We start from the raw sequence: 18,841 nt of genomic DNA on the forward strand, positions 1-18,841 counted from the left end.
GTATCCAAATAAAATATTTTACAGCTGTTTCCTCCCACCTCTTCACCCCCAAAAATCAAATTACTGCAATCAGTGTCACTTTAACCAGAATGTATTTTAGTCCCTGTTTGGCCCTTCTTTACCCAAAACTCCTGCACCCAAAAGGCCTGGAGGGAATTTTTATTGGAGTGTTTTGAGGTGAGTAAGACAACCTGATCTTTTAAATAATAATTTAAAATGGAGGGAGAACTCCTCCTCTTGCTGCAGGAGCCCCTCCCACCGTTCTCATCCCGGTGTAGCTGTCTCCAGCTCACCTGTGGGAATGCTGCCACACCTGGGACAGGTGGAATGGACACTCTGGGAGAGGGTCCTGCATCATCCCCGCCCTCCCCCATGGATGCAGGGAGCTCCAGCCAAGCCCAGAGGTGGGAAAAGGCAGCCCCAGGAAAGCTCTGGAATGGCACCAGTGGAATTCACAAACAGGGCCCTTGGCTTCCCAAAAAATGCACAGTGAGAGCTGGGAACCTTCTCCGCCTCTGATTCCCGCTGGTTGAAAACACTGGGAAGGGTTTTGTGCTTGTTCTGCTGGGATGGTTCAGCCTGGAGGGTTGGGGTGACCGAGCTGTGACCTCCCAGTGCCTGGAGGAACCCACGGGGAACAGGAGAGAGGAGGGACAGGACACAGGGAACGGCTCCAAACCGACTGAGAGCGGGGCTTCGATGGGATTTTGGGATGAAATTCCTCACTGGGAGGGGATGGGATGGGATTCACAGAGCAGCTGGGGCTGCCCCTGGATCCCTGGAAGTGTCCACAGGAGAAGAGAAGGCTCCAGGGAGAGCTCAGAGCCCTTCCAGGGCCTGAAGGGGCTCCAGGAGAGCTGGAGAGGGATTAGGGACAAAGGATGGACGGACAGGACACAGGGAATGGCTCCCCACTGGAAAAGGCAAGATTTGGGTGGGATATTGAAAGGAATTCCTAGCTGGGAGGGTGGGGAGGGGCTGGGATGGAATTCCCAGAGCAGCTGTGGCTGCCCCTGGATCCCTGGCAGTGCCCAAGGCCACCCTGGCACAGTGGGAGGTGTCTCTGGCATGGCAGGGGTGGCACTGGATGGGATTTAAGTTCCTTCCAACACAACCCATTCCACAGTCCCACAAAACATCCTCTTCTGGAGTGGCCAGGTGGTGGTGGCAGCGCAGGGTTTCTTCACCCAAACCTTTGGGATCCTGTCTCTAGTTATGGATGTCCATGATTTCTGCTGGAAGTCAGTGTTCCCTCCTGCCCTCCAGAGGTCCCACCTGCAGCTCCAGCCATCCCGGGCACGCTGGCACCTTCACTCCTGTCACCTCCAGCTCCAGGAATGCTGCAGCCAGAGGGAAAAATAAATCTATTAATGCACAGGCAGGGAAATTGGTGCCTGTTAACAGCAGCTAAATTTAACTGAGGGAGCCAAATCCTCTTTGGGGGTGAGCTGGGTGACGTCAGTGTCTGCTATTAAATTAGGGGTTGATTCTGCTGCGTTTAGGACTGTGCAAATTCTGAGTGCTTTTGGTGTCCCTGTGTGCAAGGGATTAAATGAAATAATGTGTAAAATGCTTGGGTTTTGTTGGACTGGTGTCTGCTCCTGGAAACAGAGGCAAGCTGGAAATGGAGAGGGGGGGTCCTGGCCTGTGTTGGGATGAACTCTGTGTCTGGAGACTGCCTGCAAGCATCTTCGATTTGAGAAGCAATTTCTGCTCCATTTCTTCATTCAGAGCTGCAGGGCTGGTGCAGAGCCCCCGTTCCTCGGCCACATTCCAGCAGTGACCTTTTCCAGCAGCCCCTGTCGCGTCCTCCCGGTGTCCACGGCGATGGAAACACCCCGGGGCTGTGGCAGGCAGGGAGGAGATGCTGATCCAATTCCCCTTTCCATATGGTCACTTACTCTGACTTTTCCCACCAGACTTAAACGTGCAGACCACAGACAAAGCCCGCTCCTCCTCCCTGTGTGTTTCCTGTGCCTGCAGTCGCCGGGCTGTGTGTTTGAGCTGCTCGCACATCCCAGGAAGCAACCTTAGGATTTTAGCTTTTATATGCTCATATTTTTCATATTTTCATATATTTTCCTCTCTCTTTTTTGGGGGTTTTTTTTGGGTTTTTTTGTTTTTTCATATATTTTCCCCATTTTGGGCAGACGCAACAATTCCTCTCCAGGCCTGGGGACCAAGGACACCTCACTGCCTCAGGGCCCAGAGATGGAAACAAAAGTGAGTTGGTGCAGCAAACCTGGGGTCAATGATTTCATGACCTGAAGATGTAATTAAATTAACCCCCAACATGCAAATGGACCAAAAAGTGTGAAAACCCATGACTCATTTTCCAGTTTTGGGTGCATCCCCTGGGTGGCTTGTCTGCCCTAAATGTTCCTGAAGGCCCTTCAATAAATAGAAATGCTTTTTATTCCCTTAATTCTGTCTGAATCTGGTTTTAGGTAATCCCAAAAGGCATCACAGCTATTAGAAAAAATATATTCCCCATATCCCAACAGCCTTAAAACCCTCATTAGCTCCAGGGATGAGCACACCTCTCACTCACCATGAGCTCAGGGAAGCTGTTGTGGGGTTGGTTTTGACCCAGCAATAAAAGACTCTTTCCTCTCTTGACGAGATCATTTTTGTTCTTTCCTTTCCCACATTTCCACATTGTCACAGGACCAACAGGATGCTGCTGATACGTAATTTTTTTTTCTTAATTCAAATTATACTTTAAAGGTGATAGGAGCTGAAACAGCCTTGGAACTTAATTCCTTTGGAATTAATTTGGACGTTCCTGTGCAACTTCAGGTAAAACTAACAAACCTTGCAATGAATTTATCCCAGTTACCCTGGCAAAGGATGCGTTTCAGTGTTGACTTGTGATCGTGCAGAGCTAAGGAGGACACAAATATGCAAGAATGCAAATTTCTGGCACGTTTTGGGGCTTTCTGTGTAGCTCATGATGCTGAAATTGCTCTGTTGGAGACTCTCTGAGCCGTGGGGATCTGGGGGTTTGGGCTGAGCAGGGGAAGGACTGACGTGAGCGTGACGGAGGTGCCCAGTGGGAGCCTCTCTTTTAATGCTGGGCAGGCAGAGAGGAGCAGGAGGTGGGCAAAGGGAGAGCAGGAACGTGGCCTGGAGCTGCCCAAAGGATTGCAGGCATTCCCTGCTCCTGCCTCACCGACCCACCAGCCCCTCCACAGTCCCAAAAATCCCTTTGCCCTCATCTCCTCCTGGGGATGAAGGGCTTTACTCTGAGGGTGAGGGGGTTGGGTGGCCTTTATGGTTTTTAAATGGTTTTAGTGCAGGTTTTTAAAGCAGGTTTTACAGGTTTTCTACAAGTGTGTCTAAAAACAAAGCACCAGAATTCAACCCCTCCAAGAAATAACTTGGGCATTGCTGCACAGTTCAGAATCAAGTTTTAGATGTCTTTAAAATCCCCCTAAAACTCAACTCTACCCATTGTGTGGAACATGGGATCTGTAGACTGGGGACCACCCTTAGTTTAGTTTGATTTAAAGGCTGGGGTTTTCAGGAAAGATCCTTTGGCCGAGTGGAATTTTACGTACCTGCATTGTGGATGCAGAGTAACACCTTCCAAAACCATCTCTGAGTTTATTAAACACTCACGTTTTGTCAAATCCAAGGGGAATTCAGACAGTTTTGATTATTTGAGCCTTGAACTCTCCTGTGCAGCATTCTCCTGTGTAAATATGGGCAAACATCACATCTGTGGCTGTAGTTAGACACAAATAAATTGAGTTCTGTGACTCTTTGACCTCCTGTAAGTTGAATTCTGACAGCCCCATGTCACCTCCTCAGCTGCCTCTGTGGCTGCTGTGGTTCCCCCATGTTTTACTGCAATTCTGGGGTTGGGCAGTTGGAAATGTTGCACCTGGCTGATTCCTATCAGCGACCAGGTTAATCCTCAGTGCCTGCTCCTCCTGGAGCCCTCACAGCTTCACTGCGCCTCAGAAGGTGCAGATAATGCAGGATCTGTTAATGTGGACAGTTCAAATCCCCTCTCATGCTCTTCCACCCTTCCCCAAACCCTTGGGGTCCTTCAGGCTCGTGGCTGATGCGGCAGCGACGCCTGAATGGAGCCCTTGGCACAAAAGGAATGAAACCCAAGCTGTGGCTGCTGCTGCTGCAGATGGTTTCACTCTTGGACAGGGCTGGGAGAGAGCAGGATTTCATCTCCCCCTGTGCTCAGCATGGAGAGAGCTTCTGTCAGAGCCTGGGCAGCAGAGGCAGCAGCAGATGGGGTGAGTGCTCTCCTGTTTATGAATGAAGCCTCCTCCTCCTCCTCCTCGTTTTCAGCGTGGCTGACCATGGGCAGAGAAATACACGCCTCGCTCTGGCCAAGACAAAAGTTAAGCCTCTAAGTAGGATCCTCTTGGAGAAATCTGTATTTCTGCTGCGGTGCAGAATTTTTATCTCCCCTGCTGCCTCTTTCTTCCCCTCCTGCTCTGGTATCTCACATTTTTCAAGCCGTCTCTGTCACGCATCTGATCTCAGAGCTGTGCTGCAGATAGGAGCAGATTTCCACGCCAGGAATCAGTGCCTGGGGTTGTAATCCCTGCGTGTCAACCTGGGCTCCTTGTCACTTCCAGAGCAGCAGCGCTTGATCCTCCTCATCCGGAGCCTCACTGAAGTTCCCAGGAACCAGGTGTCTGCCAGCATTAACATTCCACAGAGCTGCTGCCACATGAAAAGGGGAAAATGACCTCTTGCCTTCCCCGGAACCCTGAAAAGAAGGGATTGCTCCCAGGGCTGTAACACCAGTCCCAACATGGCAAAGCTGTGCCTTGCTGGAGGAAATTAATTCATCGTGATGCGCTGGCCCTTCAGCAGAGCTCCCTCCTCTCCCTCGCTGCACGACCTGCTCGCAGTTCTCAGGCTCTACAAGCTCGGCGCTCCCGTGACCTGATTTCCAGAACTGCTGCCCGCTTCTGATGCAGCTGGAGCTTCACAGAGCTTTGGGGAGGGCTGTGCCCCCGAGGCCGTGTTCAGGCTCTGTAAATCCTGCCTGACCTTTTCTGAGCAGCGAGGCCTCGGGCTCTGGCAGAGCCTGAAAGGCAGCACCAGGTGGAGAGCAGGGACTGGAGGGGAACCAGGCCTGCACTTGGCTTTTAGTGGCTTTTAGGGGCCTGGATGAACCATTTGCAGGTGTAAGGACAGGGAAGTGAGTGAATAAGTTTGTTTTAGAGATGGGGATAATGCTCAGTCAGATTGAAGTCCACAGGAGTAGTTGATGAGTCACTCTGGGCACTCGGGTTGCTTTTTGCTATATCCCAATCCAGATCTTTGGTTTCCCCCACAAGATCTACTTTTTTTCTGTTTTGTTGGAGGTCATGCTTATGGGTTGTGCTGACTTTTAGTCTCCACTTTCACTATTTAAGTGGCAAAGTTTTGCCTTCTCTTCAGGTCGTGGAATCCTAATTCACTTGCAGTGGGTCTTGTACGAAAAGAAGTCACTGCAGCCCTTGGAACACGAGTAGCCACTTTTATCCTCCAATATTTCTTTCCCCCACTCATCTTTGAGCACTAATTTCTATCTCAGGGAGGTTAAGTTTTTTCTTGGACCTTTTCCTTAACCTCCTGACCTGCCTGACAAAACTGGGTGCTGTGCTGCTGCTCCAGGCACAATAAATGAAACAGGGCTGGAAGAAGGGAGCTTTTCCTCCTGCTTCAGCAGAGCGTTCAAAGCCACCCACGTGAGGAGATGTGACTGTCTGACTTGGATGAAAAGGCCCAGAAAGGGGCCTTGAAGAGGCCACTACAGAGGGAACCTGAAAGTCGAGGTTCTGAGGGATGTCACAGCTCGGAAGTCGCCGCTTCAGAGGCGAGAGCATGGGTCGGTTTTGAGTGGCTTTTGTGCTCCTCCTCAGCCTCATCCCAGTAAACTGTGGAGAGCCACAACAAGGAGAACCTGCCTGACCTTGGAGGGCGGGAGATGCACACGGAGGATGCAGTAATGAGGCTGACCCTGCTGCCAGATCCTTCTCATGGACCACGGGTGGGATGAGCCCTTGGGGCCAGTGAATAAGGACGGGGCAGTGCCAGAGCAAAGGTTGGGAAGGCTGTTGTGGCTTTGTAGGACTTCTTTTTGTCTTCATCCGAAGTTCACAGGGAGCTCAAAGCTCTTTGATACCATAGAGGATGAATGTCGGATCTGAGGCCTTGGCAACTACTTGTGGAAACACTTGGACAAATCAACTCAACACAAGGCAGAAGTCACTTAAAGCTGCATCAGGGTGGGATTTCAGATCAAAAACAAGATCAGCAGCATCCTCAGGATGAATTAAAGTAGAATTAGACAGTTACAGGACAGTGGTGTTAATCTTTAATTATCTTGGAATTGCCTCCAGCTGTTGATGGCAGCAGCACCCAGAGGCCACAGTGGTGCCTTAAGGAGGGGGAAAAGGAGGGAGGTGGGAAGTGTTTATCTCCTGGAATGGGTCACCTTGGCCCGGCTTGTCTTTGTGGAGACACAGCTGTTCAGCATTAATTTTATATTTAATGTTTGTGCAGCCAGTTGTGATTTAGCTCAGCTTCTGCTTCTTGCTGATGGATTCCTTGAAGCTCAGGCCTGACCTTTAGAATTTTTTATGAGGTTGTCATGTCCCAGCCACAACCCGAGGAGGAGCAGGCCTGAGGAGGGAACGCTGAGATCAGCCCCAGCACTTGACCAAGGATGGTGTCAGCAGAAAGGAATATTTTATGAAAACACTTCTCCTGACCTCTGCTAACAGGAGCTGTATTTTGTGGCAGAATTGCCACTAAAATGACTTTCCCAGCCTCAGAGCCAGCAGCCCTCCCCAGTGATGTCTTTGGGATATAAATACTCCCCGTGGATTCTGAAATGAGCAAGGCTGGTTGTCCCCAGGGGAGTTTTGCATTTCTCCTCGATTTAAGGTGCTCAGGGCATGGAATCCCACCTGGAATCTCTTGATTTACAGGAATGGGGGGGTCTCAGCTCTGTACTCATCTTTGTCCCAGCCGTTGATGTCGTGTCCTTTGGGAGATGACAGAGGAATGGCCACTGGCCATTGGGAGCACCTGAACCCTAAAATCTTGCCTGGGAATTAAACATGGTCAAAATCTCATGGAATTTTTTACCTGAAAGAGTGGGAACAGAAATGTAAAGGTGTTTTCTCCTTGGGTATCTTCAGGAAATAAAGGGTTTGGAGTCAGGAAGGTAAAAGGCAATGAAAAACAGTGACATTATTCAGGTTGTTTAAAATTCCTCCCTTTTCGGTTGTGGTTTTGCCTGGATGAGGGTGTTTAAAAGGCAAGTTTCAGTTTGTTTAGGCTTTTGCTCCCATTTCCTTTACACTGTAAACTTTCAGAAATGTCCATCATTCCGTGGTGAAATCCATCATGTGCAGCTGCAGATAAATAATCTGGTTATAAAACAGGAGATGCTCCTGGTACAACATTATGGAAAACACGGAGAGGGTTTGGAAGGAAAAACCCAGTGAGCTGCAAAACCCCACTTTTAGTCCAACTAATGGCTGGTTAAATTTATGGTTTAACAAGGTGATGGAATTGCTGTGGATTTACATTGATACAACAGCACAAATTGGTCCATTATCTGCTCTTCCCTACGGAAGTGGCACTTAAGGAAAACAACACGGGTGCAGTTTTATGGAAATTAAGTCTGAACTGACTCAAATTCAGCCCACAGGTAGGAATGATGATTTGGCACTTATTCCTCTTTCTAACCTAAAAGCATCTGCAGGGCCTCGTGGTCTTTTAAAACTCATCAGCAGGTTATAAAAACAAAACAAACAAAAAAAAAAGGAAGTTTTGGGGTTATTTTTCCCTGTGTTATCCAGTGGTGGAGCTCGTTGCCACAGGGTGTTTGAGAGGGCAAAAATTGAAGTTATTTCGGAGAGAAAATAAGATGCACTTCCAAAAGAACAGCCTCGAGGGACAATAAACACAGCTGATAATGTAAGATCTTCTGGTTTGGAAAAGCTACACGTTGCTGTTTCTATGGAAATTGGAAAGAAGGCATCCATGGTTGTGTTTCCCACATGTTTTTCCTAAACATCCACCCAGACTGAGGGGTGACCCTGGAGTCTCTGGACCTTCAGCCTGGCCCAGCACAGCCACCCTCCCACTTTGCTGCAAGAGGCAGGGAAAGGTTGAGTGAAAAATAGGAGAAAAATAGAGAAAAAATAGGAGAGAAATAAAAAAAAAATAGGAGAAAAATTGAAATTTTGCTTTGCCCGAGCCAGATCCACATTTAGATAAAGCTCCATGTTTTTCACGCAAGGAGAAGGGGAAAAGGAAATAATTTAATAATTTCTTTTTCACATTATCTGAAGGAACCTTGGTATGTTTGTTAACTCAGAGTTCAGTTTTGCCTGGGTGAGAGGCTGAAGTGTCTTGGAGCTGAAATGTTCCCATCTGGGGACCGGAGGTGACTGATGGCACCTCTTCTCCAAAACTTTCCCACAAACCCTATTTTTGAGATCTCCTTCCATTGAGTTGGGAGGGGGAGAAGAGGCTGTGTGGGTTGGGGTTTTTTTGTTATTTGCCTTTTTTGTATTTTTTTGGAGAAGACACAGTGACAGAAACATTTCGAAATGACATTCCTCCCTCAACCCTCATCCTGGAGCTCCCCCAGCCTTGACAGGGTAGGAGGATCAGAGGATGAGCACAACCATCACCCAACTTCAGAAAAACAGGAGCTGAGATGGAGATTTATTCTTGGGGAGACTGATCTCCCAAAATCCAGAGTTCCTGGTGTCACTCCCTTGTACTTCCATCAGCTTCTTAATTAACCAAATTCCTTATTTTTATATTTAATGCTATCCATGATAACAGAGGATCCACATTCTTGGAGGACAAGGAGAAAGCTGGAAGTGTCCCTGCCCATGGAATGGGGTGCAATGAGATGAGCTTCAAGGTCCCTTCAAAGCCAAACCATTCTGGAATTCCAGAAAACAGCAAAACTGTGGGGTTTTGATTTTACTTGTGATGTCTTTCAGTGCTGCCCTTGTTGCCCACACCATGGAACAGGTTCTGAGGCTGCCAAGGATGTTCTGGAAATATGGAATGGTTGGAATGGTTCCTTCCATCCTCACTTGAATGCCTCCTAATTAGAAATGGAAGTGCTGCGCTGGTTTCAAGTGACTCTCCTGCACCAGGTTTACATTAAAAATTAAGGAATTCCATCAGGAGAATTTCTTGCCCTCTCTCTGTCCCCAGTCTCTTGTGAGTGAGGAGATGAAAGCACCGGGATCATCAGGATTGTCTCCATTTCTCCATTTCCATGAGCTCTGATTTAACAGAACAGCTCTCACTACCCAGGGTGGATCACAGATAAATACCTGCTTTCCTCAACTCCTGCTCTTTCAGACCATGAATAACCCTTCATTAACCCTTTTCCCACTGTTCATTAACCCTCGCCCCCTGTTCTGTTTCCCCTCATCCCAAGGTTCCTGTGGAAATGAATTCCCAGCTTTCAGGTTGCCACTGGAAGCAGCAGCAGCTCTGCTCCTGCCCCAGGTCCTGGAGGAGGGGCTGCCCCTGGCACCCTTCTGCTCTTCCCTGCCTCATCTCATGCCTGCATTTCCACACAGCTTTTCAATTCCCTTGGGAAGAACGGGAGTGTGAAAAGCTGGGAATTGCAGAGTGCAAGGAGGATGGGGAATGGAGGGACAGGGTTAGGGTCAAACACAAAGTTTTTAAGGTCACAAAGTTGTCAAAATGAGAGAGGAAAGAACCTCGAATGCAAGGTTTGTGCACTTTCTGAAAAGAGCAACAGTTTCTCCAGGATTTTGCCAGCTCTGACAGGTTTCCAGGAACAATTCCATGGAATGCCATTTTTTCACAGCAGATCCTTGCAGGATTGTTTTGATGAGTTCCAAGGAGAGGCAATCTCCAAGTGCTGTTTTTTAAACCAAATCCCATCTGTACCCTCAGGTACTGTCACCCAGGACAAGGTGACACCTGCAGATGAGGAAAAGTTCCTGTTTGCAGAGAATTCGGCTCACGAAATCTTGGCAGCAAACTCAAGAAATAACAATGCCAAAAATGTGGGGGTTTGAGCTCCAACAGCAAAATACCAGTGAAAAGAGATTATTCCACAGCCTTTGTGAGGTGGGGAGATGGAAGGAAGAACTGGTTGGGAATTTCTTTAAGTATTCTCTTTTTTTTCTTTTTTTTTTTTTCTTTGGTTTTTTTTTTGGATTTTTCATTTCTTTTTTCCTTACTTGAATTTTTTTTTTTTCTTGTGATTCTCACTAAAAAACAAATCCTATCCCTGGTTGATAAATCCTATCCCTGTTGGGAATTCCTTGATTTCAGCAGAGCAGCTCCACATCCTACCTGAGCTGGGACCTCCTTTCTCCCATTCCTGAGCCCCATAATAAATTATTCCTTGAACAGAATGAGAATTCTCTCTGAATTTAAGATTTTCTGCCTGTTGAAGAGCAAGTGAATTTTCCAACAGGTGGGCTCAGATGGGAAGCAGATCTCTGCCAGTGGAGTCAGGTGGATGAAACATTCCTTGCCTGGGATAAAAGCAGCTTGGGAGGTTTGAACATCCTTGGGAGCGTTCTGTTTCCCAGCTCAGCGCTGCAATCTGTTCAAAACAAGCTAATTTTAGGGCTTGGCTGGTGGAAAGGAGCCATTTCCTTCATCTTAATCCCACATTTCACATGTGCAGCATGTGGAAGTTTGGGATTGACCCTTCAGAGGTTTCATGGGATGGAAAATGAGTGGATTGGGAAGAGGATTTTGGGGTTTGGTGGGGACTGGGTGGGCTTCAGCGTTCTGGGTTGGGTTAAAATAACAGAGAAGAAGGATTGGGGTGGGGTTGTGAATTCCAGAACTGCGCTGGCTATTGTGATATTGTGGGAATAATTTGATGGGAATGGGTTCCTCATTCCCAAAGGATTGTTTTCCTCTCATCAGCTGGAGCTGATTGAGCTCCCTGAGCTGGGTGTTTGCCCATCCCAAGACATGTTGGGAACCCCCACAACTTCATTCTGGGCAGATGGGAACATTCCTGGAGCACTGGGCAGGGATTTCTGCTGGAAACGTGGGAGATGGAGGGTTTATTCCAGGACTTATTCCAGGTGTGGGCATTGCAGGAGGGAACAAGAGTCATGGAATGAGCCTTGGAATTGATCCTGGAGAGCCCTGGAGAGGCTGAGAGCAGGGCTGGGATCCCAGGTCCAGCCTGTCACTAAACAGAAACAATTTAAAGATGAAACAAAAGCCCCCCCAGAAGGCACAAATGTCATTTTCTGCCTCCCCTGCACCTCCACCATGGCCAAAACCAGCTCCCATCACAGTTGCCATGGAAGGGGCATCCAGTCAAAGCACATTTGGCAGCTGATCCCACTCCATTAAACAACATTGGGCTGGAAATACAAATACAAACCAAGGGAAAACAGCTTGATTTGCATCCAATTGCAAATTCCGCTGGTACAGAATGGAAACCTTTTGTGCTGAGAGTCAGAAATCTCCTCTGACAAGTTGATGGAAGAAGCTATGAATAGCAAACCAAGAATTTTAGAATTTGTTGCGATTTGGAGCAGTGTTTTTCCTGAGCAGATGCCTTTGCTGCCTATTTCTGTGTTGCCTTTTTTCCCTCTAACTGCTCTACCAGTGAATTTTGCAGATGGATCTGGGAATTGCTGCATGACCTGAGCTGGATGGTTTGGAAGCTCTTGGGTACTTCAAATTTTTTCTATAATCACTGGGATATGAAGATGTTTAGCACTTGTGAAAACCTGGTTTAAGAGCTCTTCCCCGGTGTGGTGACTCCTGAGGTTCCCTGCAAATTTCCAGGAGCAGGTGAGCCAGCAAAGGTCAAATCAATTGGGTAGAGAACAAACAGGCTGATAAATTCTTTGGAGGCGCCATTGCCCTTCACAAAATCAAACTTGTTACCCTGCAGGCAACAGAAAAATATCAGAAATAATTGAAAATGGAGAAATTGACAGCGGCAAAATAAAGGTTTTGCTTTAATCCATGGAGCTAGTTCTGTGGGAATGTTGTTTCTGCTCAATCAGTGGAAGTCCATAAGATATTGAAGATTTATGAAATATTGTATTCCAGACTGGTACAAATTGGAGGGAGGAATGGCTGAACGCTTTCACTTGTGTTATGTGGTTATTCCATAATTTTTTCTGGACTAAACAAAATGATTTGTCAATTGTTGGTGATCAAATCCCCTCCAAAATAGCAAAAGTTGTGAATTTCATGAATTATGAAACATTTTTATACCTTACTTATACCCCAGTTTAAAATAAGTTGGGAACTGATTCAGCTTGAGCAGGTCCAATCCCAAAAGGATCTTACTTGGAAAAGGATCCCTGTTTTGAAGGTAGAAATGGAGAATTTTTTGAAAAATGGGTTTAATTAAAGCACTGCAGGTGCTCGAGCGTGGCACCCTCTGAAGCCTTTGGCTGCCGGGATCTTCAGGAAAGTTCACTGGGAAGTTAAATGAACTTTTAGAGGAACATTTAATTAAGGGGCTATTTCTGGTTGAAGCCCCATTTTGATGCCTGGAGCATCAACCTATCCAGAGTCTGGATCCACGTTACTCCCAAAGTCCTGGAGCCTTGGATCCCCTTCAAAAAGCCTTCTTTGGGCTGTGTGGGCTGGGATTCAGCCTCTCCTCCAGTCCTTAGGCAAAGATGAGTCTTCCTTTGCATATTTCATGCTGTGTTCATCCGTTGCCTGTCAGGATTCTCGGGGAACTTGGCTTCTTCACCGGGGAGTTTGAATCATGACTTTTCGCCTTCACTGTGCTGCAGGGGAAGAGCAGACTGGAGGCAGAGAAATTGGATTTATTTGGCTCTTCCAGAGGTGCTGCTGGCTGTGCTGGTCAGTGCCCAGCGCCCGTGGTGGGTCAGGTGTTGATTTTCCAAAGTGATTTTATTACTGAGCACAATTTCTGCTCTGAACTGAGGCGAGCAATTTTCTTTTCTGAGCCGTGACCCTGCTGTCCCCGGCGATAGAAACTGAACCCATCTCACCCTGCAGAGGCAGCAGCAGATTTTAACGAGGGGATTTTGTGTCCTGCAGGTCACCCAGAGGTGCCAGGGGTTGCCAGGACTTTGCCTTTCCCTATTCCCAGGTGGAAGGGTGAGATTTGGGGCACCTCGGTGGAATCCTCACCATCAATCCGAATCCAGGGTCAAAAATTGCCCTGAATTGGATTCAACATGAGGGATGAAAAGGTTTTTCTTTGGATTTTCTGTGGGTCCTCAGCAGACACGTGTGACAGTCCTGGAGCCTGCAAAAGCTTGATCCCAACGACTGCCAGGAACTCCTTGGACTGTCTGAGGTCTCCTCAGGGTCTGGTGCTTGTTATCCACCATCCTTGGTTGTGGCCATGCATGAGGCTGCTCCAGCCCTCTGGGATTCCAAGCCCTGGCTCCTTCCCCTCCCTTTCTCTCACTTTCTTTACCTTTCTCTCCCATTCTCTCCCTTTCTCTCCCTTTCTTTTCCTTTCTTTCCCTTTCTCTCCATTTCTCTCCCATTTCTCTCCTTTTCTCTCCCTTTTTTACCTTTCTCTCCCTCTCTCTCCCTTTCTCTCCCTTTCCCTTCCTCTCCCTGCCCCATTTCCCCAGTTTTTGAGGTATCTCCTTTCCCGTGCTGCTGTCACTGGGGTTGAGCCAGGAGCAGGATTTGGATCATCCCAAACTTAAAGACAAAGCTGAGCCTCTCCTGGTGATTTGCATGGAGCTCTTCTTCCCCATCACATTAGAGAAAGACTCATTTATTCTGTAAAAATAACAGTGAGGCCGTCCCGCTGCTTCCCCCAAACCTTTGTTATTCTTTTGTGGGATTGTGATCCGATGCTGTTCCTAATAGTGGCGGAACCCACAAGGATATAAAACATTTCATCTTAGTTAAAAGCAGCAAAATTCTCTGAGAATTTCCCCCCCTCTGTGTACACATTAAACTGCATCAGATCAAAACTTCCTTTAAATGTTTGGTATCGTGGAGATGTTTTTCCCTTTCATCCCAGCTGAGGCTTTTGTTATTCCAGGCACTGAATAAATCTGTTCCTGCCCTTAGGAACTTAATTGAATTTTTGCTTTTTGTTGTAAATATGCAAACAGGATTTTGCCCATATTAAAAGTGGAAAATGAAGGAGGAACAGATGAAATTCGTCACATTTGAAGGAAAAGTTGGGGCACCTGCTCCAGCACAATGCCAGCCCCGTTTCCTGGAAAGAGGAGAACTGTGCAGGAGAGGAGGTCATGGCAAGGTTTTCTCTTCTGGGGATTTATCAAAGGAGATTTGAAACGTGGAGTTTTATTTCATCCCGTGCTGTTTTCTGTACAGGCATCTCCTAAATGGGTCATTGTATTTTATCAGCAAAACACATTGTTGGCATTGTCCAAACACTTGTCTACAATCAATATTATCTTTTCTGAGGGGAAATAATAACATTTTGTGCATGTCTGGAGTCCAAGTGATTTTCAGTGCTTATCTCCACTTTGTTTTCTCTCCTCCTGCAGTAAATTCATTCACTCTTTACTGGTGTACAAATTGATCCATAAACATTTCATTACCAGCAAGCACTGCTCCTTTCATCGAGTATTTTATTTCTCTCATTTTAATTGCATCCAAAGCTGAGCACGGGGCTGGCAGATAATGAAACCAAAGCTGCCATTAACAGAAATGCGAAACTGTATTTCCTCCCTATTTTTGAAGTAGTTTTTCTGCTTATCGTGGCAATCTGCTGCTCCACTTCTCAACCTGATGAATCTTGTGTGATTTTTCCTGCTGAAGAGCCCGGGTTGGCCACAGGAGGGGGAGGAATTCCAGCCAGAGGGGATGAGTTTTATGGATTCCCCTCTGGCAGCCAAGGAAGGGGAAGTTTGATCTCCCACTCTTGGGCACTGCCCTCACTCCAAAGGTTTGTGTGAAGAGGAATGATCGCTGCCAGTCCTGCCAGAGCTTCAAAAAAACCCATCCACTGTGGGATGGGCACCCACCCTCTGTGCTAGAGCAGGAGGAACGAGGAGGAAAAGTTCCTCTGGGCAGTCCCAGGAGGATGTGGTGGAGCAGGGGGCTGGGAGCAGCTGTGGGGCAGGAGATCCACGGGAACTGGGTTTGCTGAAGGCTCTGCAGATCAGAAGAGTCTGGAGTGATCCATGAGAACTGGATTTGTTCACAGCTCTGCAGATCAGAACAGAGCTCTGTGAGAAGGAGTTTGGAGCAATCCATGAGAATTTGGTTTGTTCACAACTCTGCAGATCAGAATAGAGTCTCGAGTGATCCATGAGAACTGGGTTTGTTCAACATTCTGCAAATCAGAATAGAGTCTGGAGTGATCCATGAGAACGGGTTTGTTCAAGGTTCTGCAGGTCAGAGCAGAGCTCTGTGTTCAGCAGAGCAGCCCAGGAGCTGTGGAAGTGCCGCAGCCTTGAGACAGAAATGAGGAACTGCCTTTGGGAGCTTTCTCCATGGCTGGAGAAGGGGCGGGTGCTGCATTCAGCCTGACCAAATGGTGATAAATGGCCCGGGAAGTAACTCCTGCATTAGGCACGACGCTATTGTTAAGCACATGTTTGGATCAGCAAATTCCCCCTGAGTTCAGGAGCTAAAAGACCACGTGAATCCTTTTCAGCTGCACTTTCCAGTGCTGGCCATTAAACCCTGCTGCTGCTGCTGCTGCTGTTGTAGGTGCTGGCATTGTCCACAGAAGAAATCGGAATTTGCATTATGGAACAGCGATGTCTATTTTGATTAAGAACAACACTCTCCCCTGCTATCCTGTTTCATGAATATTTAAGTTAATTAAGCCCAGCAAAGATTTCATTTCAGCTTAATGACTTCTAAATGTGACTTCTTATGTCTGTGGAAATGAGTGAGATACGACAGGCACAGCTCTTAATACACCGAATTATGGAATTGAGGCATTCCAGGGATGTGGGGCAGGGTTTTGTCCTTAGGAAATCCCTGAGCCTGTGCTGTGAGCTGGGCTGGCCTGGCTGGAGGCCAAAGGGGCTTCCACAACTGGAAAAGGGAGAGAAAATACAGGAAAAGTCTCGTGGGGCTGTGACAAAAGGGTGGGACAAACTTTGAGTGATGTCCCTGCAGTGCTGGGTTGTTTTGGGGCACTAAACCTCACCTTGGGATGTCAGCTCATCCACAGGAAACCTGGACAGGGAAGAGATCAGAGATGCTCTCGAGTTTCCTTACATTTCACTGATTTGGAGCAGAGGGGTTGCAGGGAGTGATTCTGGTTTGTGGCAAATACCAAATTGGATTTGCTTTTTTTGTCAGGTAATTAAACATCCAGCCCAACTTCCCAAACTGGCAGGTTTGGGATGAGTGAATTGGAAGTTGGAATTCTGCATCAGAATTGGAGAAATGGTTGCATATGCTTGGAAAATGAGTCTCTTTAAGCTTGGGTGTTGGGGAGCCTTATTTTAAAAAAGCACCTAGACAGAATTATTGGCTGCTTTGGAAAATCTGACTCCCATTTTCTCAGGCATCACTGAACCTCGGTCCCAGGTAATTCAGAGCAGCTGATATTACTGGTAATGGTGGTTAAATACAGAGTTTATCCTAATGCTCATGCTAGCATCAAAAGAACCATCCCTAAAATCATCCCTCTCAGGAGTAATTCCAGAATCCCATTAGTGACTGGGCAACCTTTGTGCTCAATCCTGAGAGGATTATCTGCCCCAAAAAGGTCACATGCAGGCAAAAATGAGGTTTGTGGCTGGTGGCAGAGAGCCCTGGGAAAGGGTGGGCAGGAGGAACTTCAGAGCAGTTCCATGTGTCCCTTGCAGGCCTTTCAGCCACTCCTGACAAATTCCTGCCCTGTTCTTCCCAGGAAAAGCCTGGGTAACCCCTGGGGAAAAGGTGCCTCATTTCCTTCCTTCCTTGGCTGCTGTTTCAGTGAAAGGCTCAGAGATTTTGTATGTAGAAAAATAGGTTTGAAACTAAAGGCCTGGAGTGACAAAATCTTTATTGTTCTGTGAGAAACTGGCGTATCTGAAGGACAGGCAGGGAAATCCTGGGAATCCCTGAGCTTGCCCTTTCCTGGAGGAGCATGTTCAGAAGGATGCACCAGCAGATGGGACTCCCAGCAAACTCATCCCTTGCTTGGGCACCACCCAAATCTGATGAATGAGGCAGGGAATGAATTGTTGAGCACTCCCAGGTTGTAGCAATATTTGATTTTTTTTTTTCCCCATCCTAATCCTTACAAGTGTGGGGGGAGCAGATTGAGATTCTGCCTTACACTGATAGGTCTTGACTCAATTTAAATCCAGCTAAGAGTGTTAAATTGACATCTAAGTAGGTGAGTCAAGTGCTAAGTCTCTTTCAGAACAAGCTGTAGGTGTGTTGTGATTCCAATTTATTTCTTTATAACTCCCCTAATGGGATAAAACGTACGAGAGGGATGGAAATGCTTGGATGACGAACGCCGAGGGGATGGGATGTGGTTTGAAGTGGAGAAATGAGAAGTGAAATCAAGCAGATTAAAAGGATGTTCTCACCTGATGGAAGGTGCTCTCCAGGGGCTGCACAGAAGGAAATCAAGTGGGGGGCTCAGCCTCTGAGTTGGTCTTGATTTTGATTCTCTGAGTTGGTCTTGATTTTGATTCTGAGTTCATCTTGAATTTGATTCTCTGTTTTCATCTTGATTTTGATTCTCTCCCCATTCCTGTTGCCAGTTCTCCCATGTGCTTTTGGGAATAGGAATTATTTCGTTTTCTTTTGCCCCTTTTGCCTCCAGTGAAGCAAACTCTCTTCCTGTGAACACCAAGAATTCCTTCCCCACTAAAAGTTTAGGGAGAGATCCTCTTTCTGAGGATGGAGCTTTGCTTATAGCAGAGAAATACCAATGTTGATATAAACCAGCAAATTAACAAAGCCTGGTATTAAATGTGACAGTGGTTTAGCAGGGTTTGATGGCAGGGTATGCTTGAGTGAAGAATTAGATGGACTCAATCGATCTTTTTTGTCAGCCAAGATTCCGAAGTTTATCTTTGAATTAACTGTTAATCCTGGCTGTTAATCCCTTCCCAAGAACCTTTTATGCTAAGGAATCACCAAGCTTTGAGGAGTAACTTTGAGAGTTACTCTTGACCTTTCAGGAGTAACTTTCAGAGTTACTCTCAACCTTCAAGGAGTAACTTTGAGAGCTACTCTGGACCTCTGAGAAGTAATTTTGAGAGTTACTCTTGACCTTTCAGAAGTAACTTTTACAGTTACTCTCAACCCTTGGGGAATAGCTTTGGGAGCTACTCTCAGCCTTCCAAGAGTAATTTTGAGAGCTCCACGAACGCTGGGCTCTGCACTATTTATGGCGTAGGATGGTTGACTCCCAGTCCTATTTGCACCCCAGCTGTCTTTTAGGTTGGCCCCTGCCCAACATCCCCTCAGCTGCTGAACATCACTCTGCCCTTAGATGTTGAGAGAGATTCACGACTTCAGCTCTTTTCTTGTGGTCTCTAGGCCAGATGGAGCTGTCACGACCACCCTTCCCAGCAGGAAAAGGGGCAGCACAGATGGTTCCCAGGCTGAACCTGTTCCCCTTCCTCAGGCATCCGGAGAACGAGGCAAAAATACAAACCTTGTGTTGCCTGCTCCCCTAAAAGCACAATTCTGTAATGAAATGAGGGATTTGGAGCCTAAATATTTGCCTTGGCACCAAGCAGGAGCACCTGGTGTTGTCTCTTGCCACGACAAAGGTCTGAAGGACCTTTGGGATTTATTGATGTGTGTAAAATACTTGGAGACACAAATATTATTTTTAGAGCTGGTGGCAAAACATAGATAACCCCCAGAAGTGTTCTTTGGATAAAACAGGTTTGTATTTCTTTGGGGATGGATGGATTAGGAG

This window comes from Passer montanus, unplaced genomic scaffold, assembly GCF_014805655.1.
Source record: "Passer montanus isolate IOZ18808 unplaced genomic scaffold, ASM1480565v1 scaffold158, whole genome shotgun sequence".
Lineage (NCBI taxonomy): Eukaryota > Metazoa > Chordata > Aves > Passeriformes > Passeridae > Passer > Passer montanus.